Consider the following 18,903-nt stretch of genomic DNA (forward strand, 5'->3'; position numbering starts at 1 on the left):
AGCTGAGACCAAATACAGACAAGCAGGCTTTTGTATAACTTATGTATCAAATTGCATGCTACAAAGAATATAAACATGCCATGATAAAACACTAGTCATGTATTTAAGTGCACAGTTTCTGTTTTAGAAGTTAAAAAGTGTAAATATTACGCCAAGTTAATATTGTGAATTTCAATGCCTGTAACTACTTGACCTTAGCAAGACAAATATTTTTACAGCTTTGTACAGAAAACTCTACACAGAGAAATCACATACTTAAAAACAAATAATATACTTGAAATTTATCTTAATACATCTCACCTTTTTTAAAAAAAAAAAACAAAACAAAAAAAGATTACATCAAACAATATCCAAGTTTGTGTTAATTTCCTGAAAACACCACTACCACTGCCACCTACTTAATGTAAAGCTGATATTAAAGGAGATTGAGAAGATGACAAAGTTTTAACTACAGATCATTAATAACATAGACTGGACACTTCCATGTACAATGTACAATGGAGCATTCAGCTTCTTACCAAAACCTAAAGCTGTATCAAATAATATTAATACATTACAACAAGGGGATGCTTATAAATCACATGCTAGTCAAGGCTGGGATCAAAGAATGGTTTGGGTTGGAAGGGACCTTAAAGATCATCAAGTTCCACCCCCTGTCATGGCCAGCAATGCTTTCCACTAGATCAGGTTTTTTCACAAGTGTTTTCAATTTTCTACACTGCAAAGTTTATGTTTATAAAACATTACTGTAGTGTTGAACCTGAAGTGACTGTTTGTTAATATAATAAAAAATGACACAATAGAATATGCACAAAGGCTGCCTTTAGCACAGAAAGGCCAGTCTCCTCATGGAGTCCTCACAAAACATTAGAGAAAGAACAGAGCTCATCTGAAGAACAACTGAAGAATTTCAGATATTAGGTGTCCTCAGGAGCTTTTTCCTTTTTACTGATTACAAAGCAAGAAGATAAAAAAGCAGCCAACCTTAAAAAAAGAAAGTCTTCTTGAAGAATCTGATTCAGATTTACCATCTGCTTTTAAAACATAACAGTGATATTCTAAAAAGTATACACTGATATGTGGTGTAAATATACATAGAAAAATATTGTATGTATATATAATATGTATTGTAAAATTAACATTGCAAACATAATTTCAGATCACTGATATTCTGAGTTGGAAAGGACCCACAAGGATCATCAAATCCAAATCTTAAGAGAATGGCTCATCCAGGGATTGAACCCACAACCTTGGTGGTATCAGCACGGAGCTCTGACCAACTGAGCCAATCTTCAGGCTCTTCTGTATCTTGACTTTGCAATTACTTGGTAGAGATCTTGGTAAATGAAGGCTTTCTGATATATTTTTTCTATCAGAACATCTAATTACAGGTGAGTGGACAAACTAGTTTTGAAAGCTTCATCTTTCCAAGTATTTGCCATCAGATTTTTTTTTTTTTTCCTGCTTTAGGAAGGATTTGCTATTCCAGAAGTAGCAAATTACAGAGAAATTAAGTAAAATAGGGGGTTAATCTGAAGAACCCATATTTCAGAGACAAATAAGGGTCAATCTTTTTATCTCTGTGTCCTCTAATGAGGACATAGTATCTTAATGTTTCAATATTAACTCCAAGCTGCTTCCCATCAATTCTTCTTTCTATTTCCAGGCTATGAAACTGACAAGGTTAGACAAGTACAGATGCTGAATCAATCTGATTCAGCAGTGCTAAAACAGGTATGTAATCAAAGCTTCTCATCTGATCTAGGCTATTTTTTTTGTCAAAATCCAAATTAGTAATTGCATATCACTTCTGTTTGAGAGGGGACATCATTCAGCCTCAGAAATAACCATTCTGCTGTCCATCCCCTGGCAGCATGCTGCCTCCACTACTCACACTTTCTGTCATTCACAGAATGACAGAATATTCTGTCTTCTGGCATTAAGACACCAGATTCACCAGTTAACTCTGGAATGTGGCAGCTAATTGGCGTCTAACAGAGACAGGGCTCACACAGGGAGCTCACTGAAGCTGAGATGGAAACCAACAGAAAAAATTGGATCATCAGAAACAAAAAGCTCCTACCATCTGACTCTAGTCACCCAGTGCTGCTCCAGAATCATCTTATGCTACCCACTGGCAATATCTTATAGAAGCACACCACAAATTTCCAAGGGAACAAATCTTTATCAGAGCTATACAAGATGCAGCATGTTGTACAAATGACTTCAGGCATCTTACAATTATTTTTCTTATTGGTTTGTTCATCCCTTCATGAACTGCTACCATAAAAAATAATTCTCAATGACCGCAAGACTGGACTCTATATATATTGCTCAATGAGTAACAAGACATGTGAGGAAAGGTAAAAACAAACTTAGATGAGAATACTTGCACCATGAATTTACAGCAGGAAGTTTCAAATTTGTCTCAATAGTTCTTGTTTTGCATAATAAATTAGTTTATTGATGACTGAACTTATCCTTGCAGGCAAAAGAAAGTAAAGGTTGCAACAACATTTCCATACATTAAAAGTTTTTAAAGATGCAAAAATGGTGTTTGGCATACTTAGATAAAGTATATTATAAACACACTCATTTAATACTTCTTTTTAATGTTACTTCCTTTTAATTATCTTGTTCACCTAAGGTATTCATTGCCTGTTATTTCTCTGGAGGGAAAAGCTTAATATTCACTCCATCTGTTTTAAATTCCCCATTTGAGAATTTGCATTAAGCTTAATACATCTTTCTTGCCTTATGAAGAGAAAATATCATTATATTTAAACTCACAGACCTATTGTTATTTTACAGCAGATAAGTTTTAATGTTTGTGTGCTAATCTGTTTTGGTCATAAACACAAGATTTCTGGGCATTGTCGAACCACTAATACTTCAAGCATGACTTTAAACAGCACCAAGAAGAAGCTACTCAATTCCTACCATTTGTATGTGGACAGATATTGCATTTATAATCATCCTCCACTAAATGGTTTGGTTTGGCAAACCAAAAGTACTTTAGATTTTAAAAGCTGATGCACAAATCTTCCTGCTGAGTTAAGAAAGTGCACCAGACCTATATTATCAATCACTCCAAGTAGGAGTAAAGTCAGAGACTACAAACCTGTCACGTGCCCAGTGAAAAAACTGCCTCTGATAACATCTAGAGGCAATGAGATGTCTAATATATTTTATGGACAGCCTTAAAAATTATTTACAGCATATAATCCAATGTCATCTGCCTACAGAAAGCAGATTTGTTTAAGGAGGAATATTAGATGCCTTTCAAGCATTGGGAACTGCTAAAATGAAATTGCTCAAATATCATTATGCTAATTCTGGTTTACATTTTCAAGATGCACAAAACAAAAGCTTAAGAAAAAAAATGGATTACTGAAAACAGTCATATTCCGTATGTATGCTTTACCTAAAAAGTCAGATTTTCTCTTTTCTCATAATTCTTTATTTTATTTCAAATCTCAAAAGACTGCTATATTTAATTTTCTTTAGGTAGGTGAATGAAGAAACAAATTAAATACCTCAATTATTTGACCCAAATAAGACCAAGCTGCATCTTTTACTGCTACCATCATATTTGACAGACTTTTACAAACTTAGATTACAACAGGAAAACCATTTGATGCTAAACTTCAAAAATATCTTTAAATTTTTACTAGACATTTAAAATATATTCATTTTTTTAATAAAATAATCACACTGAAAATCTACATTTACAGCATCTTTGAAAATAAGAGATTACATAAAAAATTGCAATGCTTTTAGATGCTATGGTCCACAAATAATAGCAATGTAAATGCAAACAGCTTCCTGGAAAAGCAACATGAAGTATTCACAAGGCAAACATGAAAACGGAGAAATGAAAAACAGCAGTTGATAAGAGAAATAAAAAAGTGTGCTAGTATTTCATAATAGTGTCAAGAAATTGAATGCCAGAGGTCAGTATCAAGACAAAAAAATCCAGCTGAATTATTAAAAGGCCTGGCTAGGTTTATAACCATTAATAAAAACACACTAGTTGCATGTTTTAAATTGAAGGAAATGAGATCTTAGATTTTAAAGCATTCAGAGCAAGCAGGTAACTTGTCTGTCATCTTCCACTCACAGCATACAAAATGGCAAAGGAGTCCTGTGTTTGTTGAAACATTGAATAGTCCCCAGAAGAAACATCTGTGTACAAAAGGGGCCCAAACAATCACAGAAAAGTTACTCTTTATAACGTAATTGACGTGGTAAGAGTAAAAATTCAAATATAATATCATAAAAAAAAATTAATTTAAAATTTTAACTTCTGCCCTTCCCCCTGGTAGCCTGAATAAAATAACAAAAGTAATTCCACATCTCTTCTCATGTGTCAAGACTCTATTCCAAATGTCAAACTCTTTATCAAGTATTACAAGTACTGAATAAAGATGCAAATAAAGATGCTGTAAATTAGACTTCATGGGGAAATTAAGACGCAAAGAACAGTACCAGGGGAATTGTCCAGACATGGGTTTAACAATGCTGCTCCTGCCCTCCCACAGTAACTTTTAACAAAATTGACTTTGTTCCTCTCACAATGTACCTTGCCAAGAAATGGATTTGAATAAAAGGTCCTCATTAGCAATAAAGTTTAGAGGGAAGTGCTGCTTGAAATTTGCTTTCCTGAAGTGCATGCAAGGAAAAGGACTTGGCTGAATTACTATCAGTGTCTGCACAAGCCAGTCCCAGCCTGCTGGTCCTGCTGGGTCAGCTGCTGCTCCCCGGTACTTCAACAGCAACAGAGGAATAAACTTGTAGCATCCATGCATGTATCACCCTGATGGTGAAGCTTAGGCTGTCATCCTTCTCTATCAACTGTGGAGCTCACAGTGACTATTCAGACCTTCTCAACTCATAGCAAGGCTCTGCAATATGCTCTGGGAGATGGTATGTGAAAACTGACAGAATTATCCAAGGAGGATTAATGCTCAAATCCTTTTTACCCTGTTAGCTTCTGACCAAAATTTAAGGTTTTGATGATTCTTAAATGCAGTAGTTATGTGCAGGAAAGTATCAGAATTAGTCATCTCAGAAAACTCTGCTGGTATCGAGAGGATTATAACCTTTATGACAGCATAAAATATTTAAGTTTTACTACTGGCAGCACCACTGAACCAATCTGAAAACAAAGAATGTCATATTTCAAGCAACTTATGGATCAACAGAATTGTAAACTAAATTCCTGTAACCTTACCTTTATTAAGCAATCTTAAATTCATGTTGTCAGCCCACAGCTGCACATCTAAATTGGAGTGGCTAGATCAATTTTAAGAAACTTCCATTATAGCACAGTTCTAAACACTGAGTTTTGAACAAACATGACAAGCTACAGTCCTAGCTCCATGATTTAGTAATCTTTAACAGCTGGAGGGTTCATAGAGTATGGACTACCCTTATTGCAAATAACATAGCTCCCACTGTGTGCTAGAGGTAAAAAGCAGAACTCAAGATTCCTTGCATTCAAAACTAATACCAAAACTGGGACAACTGAATTAATTATGAAAACACCAAATGTGCCTCAGCAGTGCCTACTGAAGCACTTGCCGTCACTCCTTCAGCCCAACTACAAAGAATCAGTGTCAATAACTTGAAAGGCAAAATGTTTAAATCTGATCAACTGGGAGGAGGGACTCCAATACTGTTACATTTAATACACAGAAGAGAGAGATCATTGGAAACAGAGAAAACTTGGCTAACCCAAAGGTAAAGTACATTTATAATTAGATTCTAAGATGTTTTGATCCACTAGAAAACTCCCACATGAATATAGTTTCAAAAACTCCTGTCCTAGGTATTGACAATAAAAGTCCTAAGACAATGTCATAAGAAGTGCCTCATCTTCAGTGTGTCCAGAAACTGAAGCCAAAAGGCATCAACTGATTCTTCTTCACTCATTTCCTTGATGTGTGCATTTAAGACTGACTTACTCTAATGCAATGCTAGCCATTACCAAGCACATTTTCCTGAGCAGGCACCGAGCACTGTGACACCCAGCAAATTCCCAAGAGGGCAGGAGCAGTGGGTAGATGCTACAGAGAACCTGGGTGCTTATGAATATCCACACCCTCCAGGCATTGACCACTGAAAGGCAAAATTCAAGCACAGAAGCACTGTACATCGAGGCACATGGACCACTATTTTTCATTTATGTGAAAAAATACTCACATCTACAGGAGTTTTTAATGGATTAAGAGGAAACAGTGGCCAGTAAGTTAAAAAGGGGAAAGACACAACTGACTTTTACACCTTGTAATTTATTGTAAAAGCCCGCTGGAAGATAATGTATTGGGACAAATTTGCTGCACTTTTGCTCCATTTTTCTACCTCCTCCTGTGCTGTCATTTCTTTTCAGGATATGCCAGTGCTTTCTTTTCCCTCAAAATCCTTTCACATAACAAAGACCATGCATGCCACCTACTCTTTCATTGCACAAGGACACACTTCAAAGACCTGATTTCTCTGTGTCCCATATTCCTGTTTTTTCCTCCACTGGGCAAGAGCTCAGTGGGGTTTCTCTTGCTCCTGGCACTAACAACTTGAGCTGGATACTGTTAAGTGCCCCTTCTGCCCTCTCTCACTAATAGCCACTCCTGTCTCTTAGACTTGCTGCTTAGTTGCATCAGCAAATTTTCTTCATAGATGGGAACATTTTATAAAGTGTTAAAGAATGCATGTAACTTTTTCTGATACAGGCACAATTACAAAGATGATTGAACCTAGAGGTTTCCTCCTTTCGGAGGAAAAACCTACCTGGTAATAAAAGAAAGGGAAAAAAACCCCAAAATAACCAACCAACCAACAAACCAACCAAACAACCAACCAACAAAAACCCACAAAAACAAATGAAAACAAGGGGGTTTTTCCCCCTTTTTCTCTAGCAAACCCCTGAAAATATTTAGAAGACATAAATCAGCAGTGGATATGATCATGATAGGTAATCATCCAGTAAGAGATACCATTTTTTTTCACAGCTTATTCCATGGACTGTAACTCAGCAAAAACAGTAAAAGATAATGATACCACAAACACAACCACACTGAAGGAAAAACAGTTCAGTAGTGTACTTGCAAGTCTGGGCATTTATCTTTTTAACACTACCATTAGTACAAACAGTGCATGTGTCTTGACAAGGCTGAGAGTTCAAATCATACTGAAAGAAAAAGAGCTTGAGAATGTAGTTTCAGATAGGCAGCAGAAGAAATGTTTTCTGGTTTTACCCCGCTTGATGGATTTCCAAACAAACAAAAAAATTTCTCAGCTTGAAAGTTTACATTACATATTATCAAGTGGGAAATGGCTACATAAACACAGGAAACAACATAATTGGAGCACAGAACTAATTAAGAAAAAAACTGATCCAGAATTCAAATATACCATACTTCACAACATTTTTCATGCTACATTATTCTATTGAGTACTCTGGTAGATGTAGATATGTTATGATATTACAAGTATCCCTACTTTCTTAAACAGTTACCACATGAAATATTCTTTTCCATTAAGAATGAGTAAACAAAGCAAAACCAAATCTTCTTCTATAGGGGGAAATTTCCAATCTAAGGAGTGCAGAAGTGAAGAATCCCTGCTTTTGTGGAAAGTTGCATGACTTTTTAAACTTTTTTGTTCAATGCATTAACATTTACAGAAATTATCTGATTAAGATAAATCCTAGCAAATAAGCAAAAAGCTTTAGTCTACAAAAATCTTATTTTAAACCTTCTAAGACGTTTTTAATTTGCCTGTTAGACCTACTTAACAGTTACCCCAAATCAGTTCCGTATGTTTATTACTTTGTCTCTTTGCTTTTCCAAATCCTGATCTGTAAGTTTTGCAGCCAGGCCTGTTTCCCTCACTGTGCAGATGTCAACAAAACTCTCCAGAGTGGAGTGAATGTTTCCTGAACAGGCCTCCTTGTGAGGTCCATTAGGATGTGAAAGGAAAGTTGGGAATCAATAAAAGAATAAATAAACATTTAACAAATCAAAGTAAGAACTTTCTAACTTACCATGAAAAGTAAAACCAATGTTATTTAATTAGTGCAGATTATTCCTTACGGAATGTTGAGCTGCCAGGCTCATCACAACATTTATTTTGAAAAGCTTCATTTCCCAGAAATTCTGAAACTGCCTTTAAATATTCTTTCCTTAAAAAACCAGAAAGTCAAGAGTGCAGAATCCTTCTTCTGATACCAAAGCTGCACACATTAAAGCAGATAGACAAGCTGTTCTTTAGTGACAGACTTCTTAAAATATCAAGAGTGTGACTGCCTGGATGTCATAAGCAACAACTTCTCAGTCCGAAGTATGAACAAACACACCAAAATTTAAAGTTTGAAACAAACAAATAAACAAAATGGAAGTTTAGCAGTGAGATATAAAAATAAGCAAATGGCTAACCCAATAAGGAAGCCAAGATGTTGGCAGGAATGTTTACTGCAGCTAGGATTTTGTTTTAAATTTTTCATATTGCAGAATCTGTCAGAGAATATCAATACATTTTTCAAATTGCCAGAAATGGTTAATTTGACATAGTGGCTCTGACTTTCTGCAAACAAACAAGCAATAAAAATGGCCAGCTACAGAACTCTCCATAGAAATTTAGGTTCCTAAATATGGAAATCAATCTATTTAGAGCCTCTCACAAAATGCTCTTGGGACAAAAGTCATGGGTGAGGATGGTACTCTTAAATTCAACCAGAAAATCAGATTTGTTAGATTTTGTCCAACTTCTGCCTGTTTCCCATTTTCCCCATAATCCCTACCTCAAAAAAGAGTAAGTCTTTTTGATAAGTACAGCATACTCTTAGTCCATTACCATGATGGCCACCTTTGAGATAACTTACTGAAAAATACTTAATGACAATCTGATTAACCATGCTCCAGACTAAGAGGGATGCATGGTCACTGAGCAGTATAAAATACTTACTATGTTTCTACATTGCATTTTTCAACACTTGGCCTAATCTCAGTTTGTGCTTTAGACATTTTCCTTGGCAAAGTCTATTTTCTTTGGCAAAGTATTTCACAATGCAGCTCATCATGAGGAAGTTTCCCTGATGTTCAGCCTAAATTCTCTCCCAAATTCTTCCTGTCAGATGATTGTCTCTTAGCTAGATGATGTAAGCAGCATTCACACTTCCCAGACAAAGAAATAAAAAGTTTCAAATCAGAGTGAGAGTCTGAGAAGCTGAACAGTTCAAACGGAAAGGGGTCTTAAGCACTGATCTACCTACTTACTCTTTTAGCAAGCAAAGCAATCACTTCCGTGTGAAATAAAAATGCCTTATCTGTGTCTAAATGGTGGCTATGGGGACTAAGCAACTGTGTAAGCAGTCATATAATACCTGTCTGCTGCTCTTAGTGAAGGTGAGAATTCAAGCAGCCAGGTCAAGCTGTGCTGGTTTACGGCTGGCTGCACTATTTGTGACCATTATGTGCTGCCTTCCAGTATGAAAATTAATTTGCACCTTTATAGACACTGTAAGTCTTCACAGGTCAATGCCACTAACTGCACAAGTGGGGTTAACAGGTATACTATCTTTTACTATTAGTAATCGCTTTGCATTATATTGCACATCTGCTGTGAAATAAAACACAGAAAGGCGGTCTGACAGTTCAGTGCTTTGCTTCTGTGACATGTTCTTCATAGCTTGGATACTGCCATGGTTCTTCTATGTACTATTTGTTACCTCTTCCGTACCAACAAAATCAACCCCCAAAAAGCATTGTTAAAAAAGAATAACAAGAAGAAGTTGGTGCTGAGGAAATTAGCTATTCAAAGAGATTAATGTAATTAGAAGTTGTATTTTACTTTAACAACTACTTCGTGAATGGATACACCCAGGCATAAAGCCAAAATCAGCTTAGCTGTTTGTAATGGTACTATGCCCAGTAACTGTTAATGTTGAAACTGGAAGTATGTATCCTTTCAGGAAACAAAAACATGTGTATGAACATTTAAGATCTATTCTGAAGAAACGTAGGTTAGCCACAGATGCAAACTACTCGGAGGTAGGGGAACTTTTATAGATACAGGACCCATAGAAAACCTTTCCATTTCTCCATACTATTGGCATACAAAGTTTTACTGGTAGCTGACACACTAAAGAACGTTCAGATGTTATTTAAGGCTCAAATGTAGAACACTTATAAATTAGATGGTTCTGACAGTTTTCAGTGGTCAAAATTCAAAATGAGTATGTTGAGAACAGCACACAAAATTAAGAAAGGAACACAGGACATGGCATAACACAGGCCATGACAAGACATTTAGAGCAAAAGCTCTAGAAATAGTATCAGATTCAAGTTTTTTAGCCTTGTTTTCTGCTCTCAGGCAAATCCAACTAACAAAATAAGTCAACTTAGAAAGCTCTCGTCTCGCTTGTAAACAAGTCTCAGTACAGTGTAATAGGCAGCTTAGGGGAGAGAAAGGGCTAGCCTGCTTTCTTTAAACTGTGACTCTACTAAAATGGAATTGTGTGTAGCCAAGTGGGCTCAGCTGCAGGGGTCACACCTCCGTGTGTTCATGCTGGATACCCATCAGGAAAACCGAGTCAAATTTTACCTCAGTGTGGGAATTACGGATGGTCTCTGCCTGTCAAACAGCTTCCTCACCCCCTTGATAGTACCCCTGGTGAAGAAATGGGAACGCTGGGTCCAGTCTGACAGCAGCTGGGTGTAGCACCGCCAAGACTGACAGGACACCCCCAGGAGCGGGGCCGGACGGACAGCCCTGGCTGACCCCTGTGTGCGGCCACCTCACAGCTCCACGCTGGCCCCGGCCCAGGGCCGTGGGACAGGTGGCGACTCCGGTCAATGCCAGACCCCACTGCAGGCTTTGGCTGGCTGTAGCCCTCTCCGTACTGACTGTGACACATGGACCTCAGTGGGAATTTCACATCAACTCCATGAGATCATGTCATGACATGTCACATGACAGCAAATTAGGCCAAAATTTTACTGATTTTGACCTACATGGATGGGCCACCTTCACTTAACCCAGAAAGGAAACATAACTCAATATTGTTTGAAAAATAGCTTCCACTAAAGAACAGCTATACAAAGAAGCAGATCTCACTATATTTTAATCCTTAAGGCTACCAGACTCTGTGGCCCCATGCTTCAAAACTTTCCCCAGGACCATGTCACCATGGCTTTCAGATTTCTACTCTAATTTCCTTTTAACACTAGAAAAATAATCTCTTTCTTTGACCGCAACTACTTGTAATAGCACGGCTGCAACAAGTATTGCACCAAGAGGTAGATTTGTAGCCATTTATTTTGGTGGTCATGCTAGCTTAAGCAGTTTCCTGATCTTGAAGTGCCCCTTCTTCTGTTTTTGACTTCTTCTTCTGTCCTCTGTTACTATGACACTGAAATGGTCTGTCGCAACATGGTTGAAAAATAACCAGTAAATATCTTGTTTGTTTTGCTTTTAGCCAGGTCAGTTTTGTGAAGTGGGTACATAATAAACTGGCATGGCTGCCAAAAAAACAGAAAAAACAATCTGTTTCAGTCTTAGCTCAAAGCAAAAGCACTTGCTGCAGGAGATACATCCAGGAAAGCTTCTCAAAATAAGAATAACTGAAGCCTCTGCAGACATTTGAAAAGTATAATAAAGGCAACTTAAGTGTTCTGCTAATATTAACACAACATCCTAACAGAGAATACTTATGTAAAACACCTCTGTACATAACATAGCTGTGAGCCCATGCAGATTACACAGATTGCTCAAGGGAGAATATTTTGCTTCCTTGTGAAAAGGTGGGGGCTTTGGCTGTTGTTTGTTTGGTTTAAATAAAGGCATACTTGTTTCTACACACCCTTTGGTACAAAAAGTGCTTGTGTTGTTTTCTGGTTTTAATCACATTTCCCAGGACATTAAATAAGAACATCAAATACAGTGGTTTCATTCCGGAGATAAGAGTAAATGAAGGAAAACTTGAAAAATAAGTTTGTAGGAATGAAGCACCTCTTCTCATACTTCCAGGACAATTGCAGATTAAAAATTTTGCAATTTTTAATCTCAAAAAAAATTTAGAAAGTGGTAGCATGTTAGGTAGCAGCATGTTCTGACATGATTACAAGCTGGTGATGGGTAGAGCACATATCCTCTTCTACAACCAACTCCATTCCCTCCCTCTGTAGCCAAAAAATAAATGCATAAAACTTAAAGGCCACAAGGTTGGCAGATCGAGAACTCATGTTCTCTTAAAATACTCTTTTAAAAGTACAAACATCTTTCTTTCTCTTTCCTCTCTCAACAGTCATCTGAAAAGACACTTAGTGACTGTGGTGGAAGCAAAAGAACCTAAAAAATAAATTGCAACTATCACATTTCTGTGAAGACTAAAATGTCATTAAAATAAACTCCTTCTAGCCACACTACTCACAGAATGCTTCTCAAAACTTTGGGAAGTGCTGTCATGCAATGCAATACTACAGGCAGTGAAATGCTCCCATGGAATGAGCATATGGACTGAAAATAAATTAGATTTATAAAATAACAAGTAGCAAGAGGCTTTCCAACTAACCCTTCATTCTGTAATTTTAATGAAGAGAGCATTTCATATCTCTCTCCATGATACTTTTCAAAACTGGGAATAGCAAGCAAGCTCATTTTGGGAATGTTCTCACTGAGAAATGCTGCAAGGTAAAGCTGGAGAGAGACCTTTTAAAAGGACAGATAGTGAAAGCAGAAGGGGAAATGTCTTTAAACAGAAAGAGGGTAGGTTTAGATTAAATATAGGGAAGAAATTATTTAACTTGAGAGTGGTGAGACATTGGAATAGGTTGCCTAGAGAAACTGTGGGTATCCCACCTCCAAAAGTGTCGAAAGCTGGATGGGGCTTTGAGCAACTTGGTCTAGTGGGTGGTCTCCCTGCCATAGCAGGGGGGTTAAAGTATGGTCTTTAAGATCCCTTCCAACCCAAACCATTCTCTGATTATACATACATATGGAAGCAAATACAAATACATGCACCTTCAACACAGAAAGCAGGAGAAACTGTAATTGCTAACAACCAATTACACTAATCTCCTGCAACACACATTGTTTTTTAAAAATAAATAGATTTTCTTAATTTGCATTCTCTGCAAAAAAAACTGAAGAGCAAATACAATACAGACACTTAATTATCAGACTTCTTACTAAGGCTTGGAACACTGTTATGTAAGATGGTAAAGGAATGTATATGAATCATAAATACCCTTATCTCTGCTCCCCTTTGCTTTCCTCTTGAACAATTATCCTATTCCCACTCTCCTGTCTTACTCACAGCCTCTTAGCCCCATCAAGACAGACAAGTGTTCCCTCTTTGATGTCAAATAACCAGCCAAAACAACAGCAGAGATCAAGATGGGAGATCTACATTTTCACGCCTCTTAAAAAGTTGTTTACTACAAGAAAATAACCTTGTCACAAATCAGCTCTATGACAACTATCTTGGAAAACAACAAAAACTGTCTCTAAGAAGAGTCAAATTGCTTTCCTCCTCAACAGTTAGGTTTAAAGACAATAAAATTATCTAGGTCCAAGCTGAGGAGGACAGGGTGCAAAAGGTTCTGCATATGATCTGCTTCTGCACTCTGGACATTCATATCAACAGGAAACAACTCACATTCGCAAAAGAAAAAGAAAAACAGAGAGAGAAAGCTACTAAGAAATACAGAGCAAAACATGAACAGTAGGTTCTCTGTTGACTTAATGATCATAAAACTCTGGACATATTCTGAGTTAATAGCATTGTTATGTCACACCACAATGATTCCAGATGTACCTTCTGCAAAGTTAAAGAAAACATGAACCTGTATTTTCAGTCCCAGAGGATAGCAGTTACAGGGATGTGAGAGGGACTAGCTGCAACTGGTTTCTATTGAGATCAGTTGGATCTTTTAAAAATTATCATATTCAAATGTCCCAAGATGCCTGTTTTTTCTTCATTTCCACAAAAAAAATAATGGAAGAAATTATTTTAAATCATGAAAATTACTGGGCAAATTAGAACTAAATTTAAACAAATTAGGAATGTACTAAGTGTACAATTATGGAAGCTGATGCAGTGTTATCAGGAAGAGCCAGCTAATGCTCTGTACTAATAGCAACCACAATTTTATCTCCAAATTGTCTGGCCTAGTATGTGTTCTTTATCTGAGAAAAGGTCAGAAATGCATACAGATGTTATATGTTAAATTACCATAATGATAACAGAACATGAACTGTTTATTATTTGGATTTTTAAATTTTTTTTTTAACTGAGCACAAATGCTAAGAAACACCCACTCAACATGTGTATTTTCATACTTAAGTGGTGCAGAGAAAGACAGCAAACAGGATTCCTTCTAGCCCAAGACAGGGCAAGGGGGAAAGCTGCACTGAGAGTTCTCTCTTGACATAAACCCACCAAACGATCATGTTGCAGATTTGCTCTCTAGGAATTCCGCATGACAGAAATATGCCAATCACTTCCTGATTTAGTATATAACAGTCACAGATAACATCTGCGGGGAAATGGAGGTACACTTCTAGTATCTTTTTCATAGCAATTATTTAAAGAAATTACTATCTTCTGGATCATAATTCTGGCCCAGAAGGTCTTCATTTTCCTTGTGTGCACTGAAGTGATAGGAAGGAAGTAATAGAAAGTTATTACAAAAGGGATTATTTTTCCAGCTGGATCACTTCTCCAATTATGTTCACCACACAGTCACACAAACACTTTTACCAGCACAACAGGGAAGATCTTTTCTCAAAAGGTTCAAGAAACACTCTACAAATATGCAATTTGTATGAATACAGAAAAACTCTTTGAGTGTTGCTGAGCGCTCCCCCAAGTAACGTTCCAGTTTTGATGGAGAAAGAAGATGGAACACAAGGCTGACTGAGATTTGGGGCAAAGCTGGTTCTGCAAACTTCTAATTAGATAAAATTCTCTGAAGCACATTTCCTTCAGTCATTCCAGAGCTAAAACAGCAGAAAATCACGCAATGCTACTGAGTACACTCTTGCTTCGGCAATAGTCTCCAAGTAACATTTTGCAATGTATGTCCTGGTTTATTCTTACAATGTAAAACTGACAACTGTATCAGCAACGAAGGCAAAAAAAAAAAAAGGAAGAAAAATCTGATTTAAAGGGCTGAAGTATTAACCTATTGCTGAGGACTAGGTCAAGTGTGCTGAAAGATGTCATTTCAATTAATGAATCACAGGCCTCCAAATAACATTGATCTAATTTGTTTGAATAAAAGCTAATCAAAGACACCTCCTTGCAGTCTCTTCTCATTCTCAGCCTCTAGGTGTTAACCCTCCCTTGTTGCCTTTCTCTGTATTTTTTGTATTCTACATAATACTTTCTCCCCAGAAGCAAGTATCCAATAAGGCCTCCCCAAATGGTTTATGAAGGCATGTGACTTGCTTTCAGTAATTTTCCCAATGATTTCTAAAACCTAGCCTCTCAGAGGACAGTAAGCTGATGGTTTAAAAAAACAAAATTAATTTTTAGCAAAACCACTGAAATCAGTATTTTCCTATCTTGCAGAATTTCCCTTACTGAAGACATGAATTTTTTTCTGTAATTAATATAAAATATGTTATCTGCTATACCTAGTACAAAATAGGAAGAAGAAAAGGCAAAAAAAAATAGATAAAGGTAGGTAAAAATATTTTTTATAAGAAAATTAAAAAATTCAGTTCTGATTTACTGATCCTTCTTCAATAGAAGCCACAAAGAGATATTTCCAAATTAGTAATCTGATGCACAAATTCAGAAAGTCTTTCCAAATAGGTTAGTTAACCCACACTACCTTAATGACTCAATAGGATGTATAGCCATCTAAAGTAGAAGGAAAAACCTCAAACTTGCTAAACCCCGGTGCTTTTAATTAATTTTAAACAGCAAACATGGTAGGGAGAGAGGGAGTAGGAGGAACAACAATAAAAAAGAAACAAAAGGCCATTCATAACTTCAAAGAAGTCCTTTTATTTGTGGTGTTTTCCTTCACTTACAGTAATACGCTTCCAGTGTTCTTCCCAGGACACTCCTACCAAGGAGATTAATTTCAATGCCAAATCTTGCATGAGAGGTGAAAAACATTGAAATCAGTTACCAAGTATATCAAACGACCATCAAACACTATTTTTTTCCAATTTGAGAGAGGCACTATGCAAAACAAAATGCCAGGTATTTGTCCTGCAGTCTCAGGGTGCTGGTATACGCAATGTTATTTTTCCCTTGTATAAACTGAGAAATAAGCTGTCCCTGTGGATAGGAGACTGCTTACTCTTCTGATGGAATCTGTAACACACTTTGCATTATAGGGAAAAGGTTAATTCTGCTCAACAACATGCTGTGCCCTTCAGTATCTGATTTTATGTACCATTCCATGGATAGCTGGTTTTAACAGCTCATTTATTTTTCTTCAAGTGCAGCTTTTGAAACTGAATATTTTGATGCTTTCCCTGGAAGCAGATAGCATCAGACCCCTTGTGTGAGGGCAAATACAGAACCACAATGAGAACATCCAGTTAATACAAAAAAAGTCCACAAAAATGAGATACTGTCTGAAGATTATTCGATATAAAAAGGCAGACTTTCTAAAGAAAAATATTCATTGCGCATAGTACAAAACTATCCACTTCAGAATTTTTATACAATCCCCTGGAGTATTTAATATTGGTCAAGAATCTCACTGATTCATCATGCCAGAGAGAAAAAGCTCTGGGGCCATTAATCACCTGCCAACAACCCAAAAAAAACCTTGAATAAATAGCAACGAATGTAAGAATTAAGAGCCTGTTTCAGTCTTGGATTTAGTAGACTCTCAGAAATAATCAGGGAGCTCCAGCAAGGTAACATTGACACTCAAGAGAACTCATTCAGTGCTTCAGACTCATAGGGGACCACCAGTAGCATGAACCAGTCCATCTATACTTATGTCAACACAGAATAATCCTACAAAAGGAAGTAGCATTTTATTTTACTCCTAGATCATTTGTGTTTCTAATTAACTTTACTAACAATTTCAAATTAATAGGAAGCATAAATAAAATATGAATCTCTAAAATAAAATGTATTACTTATTTAACAGAAAGAATGCAAATTCAGTGAAAGAGGAAGGAAATAATTTTAAGTAAGTTCTCTTGATAACGATTCAAAAATTCACATGGGATTAAATTATAGCATCTCTATTGTTCCCTAATAAACACAAGGAAATAGAGGTCATTATTCTACATCCCTGATGGCTTGCTGCTGAAGTCATTGGAAATGCAGTGGGGATGAGTCTGACTTTTTATCCTATTTACAGTACACGTGAAGCCCAAGAGCAGTGCTGTTTGGCTGGGGTTTTTTAAATGCACATTTACCAACAGCACCACAGATATCAAACCTAAAGCTGTATATAAAAAACAATATGTTATCAGTTACTTTTTCCTTTATTTTCTTTTGAAGGGGAAATGTGTGGCACATGGGCTCTGTTTTTTTTTGCACTTAATAGTATTAGTATTTTTTCCTCCTTTTAGGCTACAGGCCTTCCTATATCTTTTACAAAAACACTATATGGCAAGATCAAAATATGAACCAAAGAGAGGCTATAAACTACTAAAAATTAAAACAGTAGTGACTCACTTCTCTGAGGGGGAAAAAAAAAAGAGAGAAAATAATAGGAAATTATCTGTACATATTATGAAAGACTAACAATTTTGAAAAATAATACTCTCACCAATTCATTGCTTTTTTTTTCTAATAGCTCATAACAATCTTTAACTTAAACTGGAAAGTTATTAATTTAAAAACATTTAACTAAGGAATTAATAAGCGTTCTGCTAACCAACTTTTGAGGTGGTAAGTATAGAACAGTCACCTCACTCTTCCAGCTACCCAGGAAAAAATATTTTGCATGAAGCAAAAAAAAAAATTATACTTTTATACATTTAAGTGATATTAGCTATGCAACTGTACCAAATAAATGTTATGACTTTGCCATTTTAAAATATTTATCTAAACAGAAATAGCGAGAGAGCAATTCTACAGCTATTTATTTCAGGATAAGAGAACTTTATACAAACTTCTTTCTGAATTAGCAAATTTGTACCAATCTGAGCGTAAAAACCTTACCCCAATGTTCTAAGCACCCATAAGATCATGCTTTGGATGGATTAGAGCTAGTTAAACTTTCACTATATTTAAAAATCCTCCTACTGATGTTTATTCTTAGCTCACTCCTTTATTCATTATTGATTCCCAAGGAAGGACAAAAATAGCTTCACTGCTTACCTGTTTTTTTTTTTATTTTTGAAATAGTTGCATAAGAATACACTTAAAACTTCTTTAAGAAAGCTATATTAAACATAAATAGAAATATAAATAGAAATAGAAATAGAAATATAAAAATAGAAATAGAAATAAATAGAAATAGAAAAATCAAAGCAAACAGCAGATTCAAATGGTGTAAGGACACCATATCAATGGATGACTGGCAAGTCTGATCCATAATGTATTCTTCAAGAGTTTCTCTCGGGTGATGAATTTGCTTTCTCTTCTTATCACTTACTTATCATATTCTTGGATTACTAGCATACATTCACTGGATAACACTCAAGAGTATTTCATTAAATATAAATACAGATCTACATCTCCAATATAAGCTTTTTGCAGGAAGGGAAAGGTAGCATTCAAGGTCTATTTTGGGTCAGGGAGAAGGGAGGTAGGAAATGGAGAGAAAACAATTTTTAAGTCAATGCAAAAATCTTTGGTTGAAAAGTTTATTAAAAATTGCTGTAGTTTGTGCTAGTACACTTCTGCCTTTGCATAAGAATTCCAAATAATTCTTATGATATATTTAACCTCTACTACACACAAAAAAATTAAAA

The 18,903-nt window shown here is 36.2% G+C and overlaps 1 protein-coding gene across 3 annotated transcripts in view; it reads right to left on the reverse strand.

Annotated features, from left to right (window-relative positions):
- Window positions 1–18,903, reverse strand: part of ARHGAP42 (Rho GTPase activating protein 42) — a 139,691-nt gene that overhangs the window by 72,492 nt on the left and 48,296 nt on the right. The window lies entirely within an intron of this gene.

The sequence above is a fragment of the Poecile atricapillus genome, chromosome 1 (genome assembly GCF_030490865.1).
Source record: "Poecile atricapillus isolate bPoeAtr1 chromosome 1, bPoeAtr1.hap1, whole genome shotgun sequence".
NCBI classification, from domain to species: Eukaryota; Metazoa; Chordata; class Aves; order Passeriformes; family Paridae; genus Poecile; species Poecile atricapillus.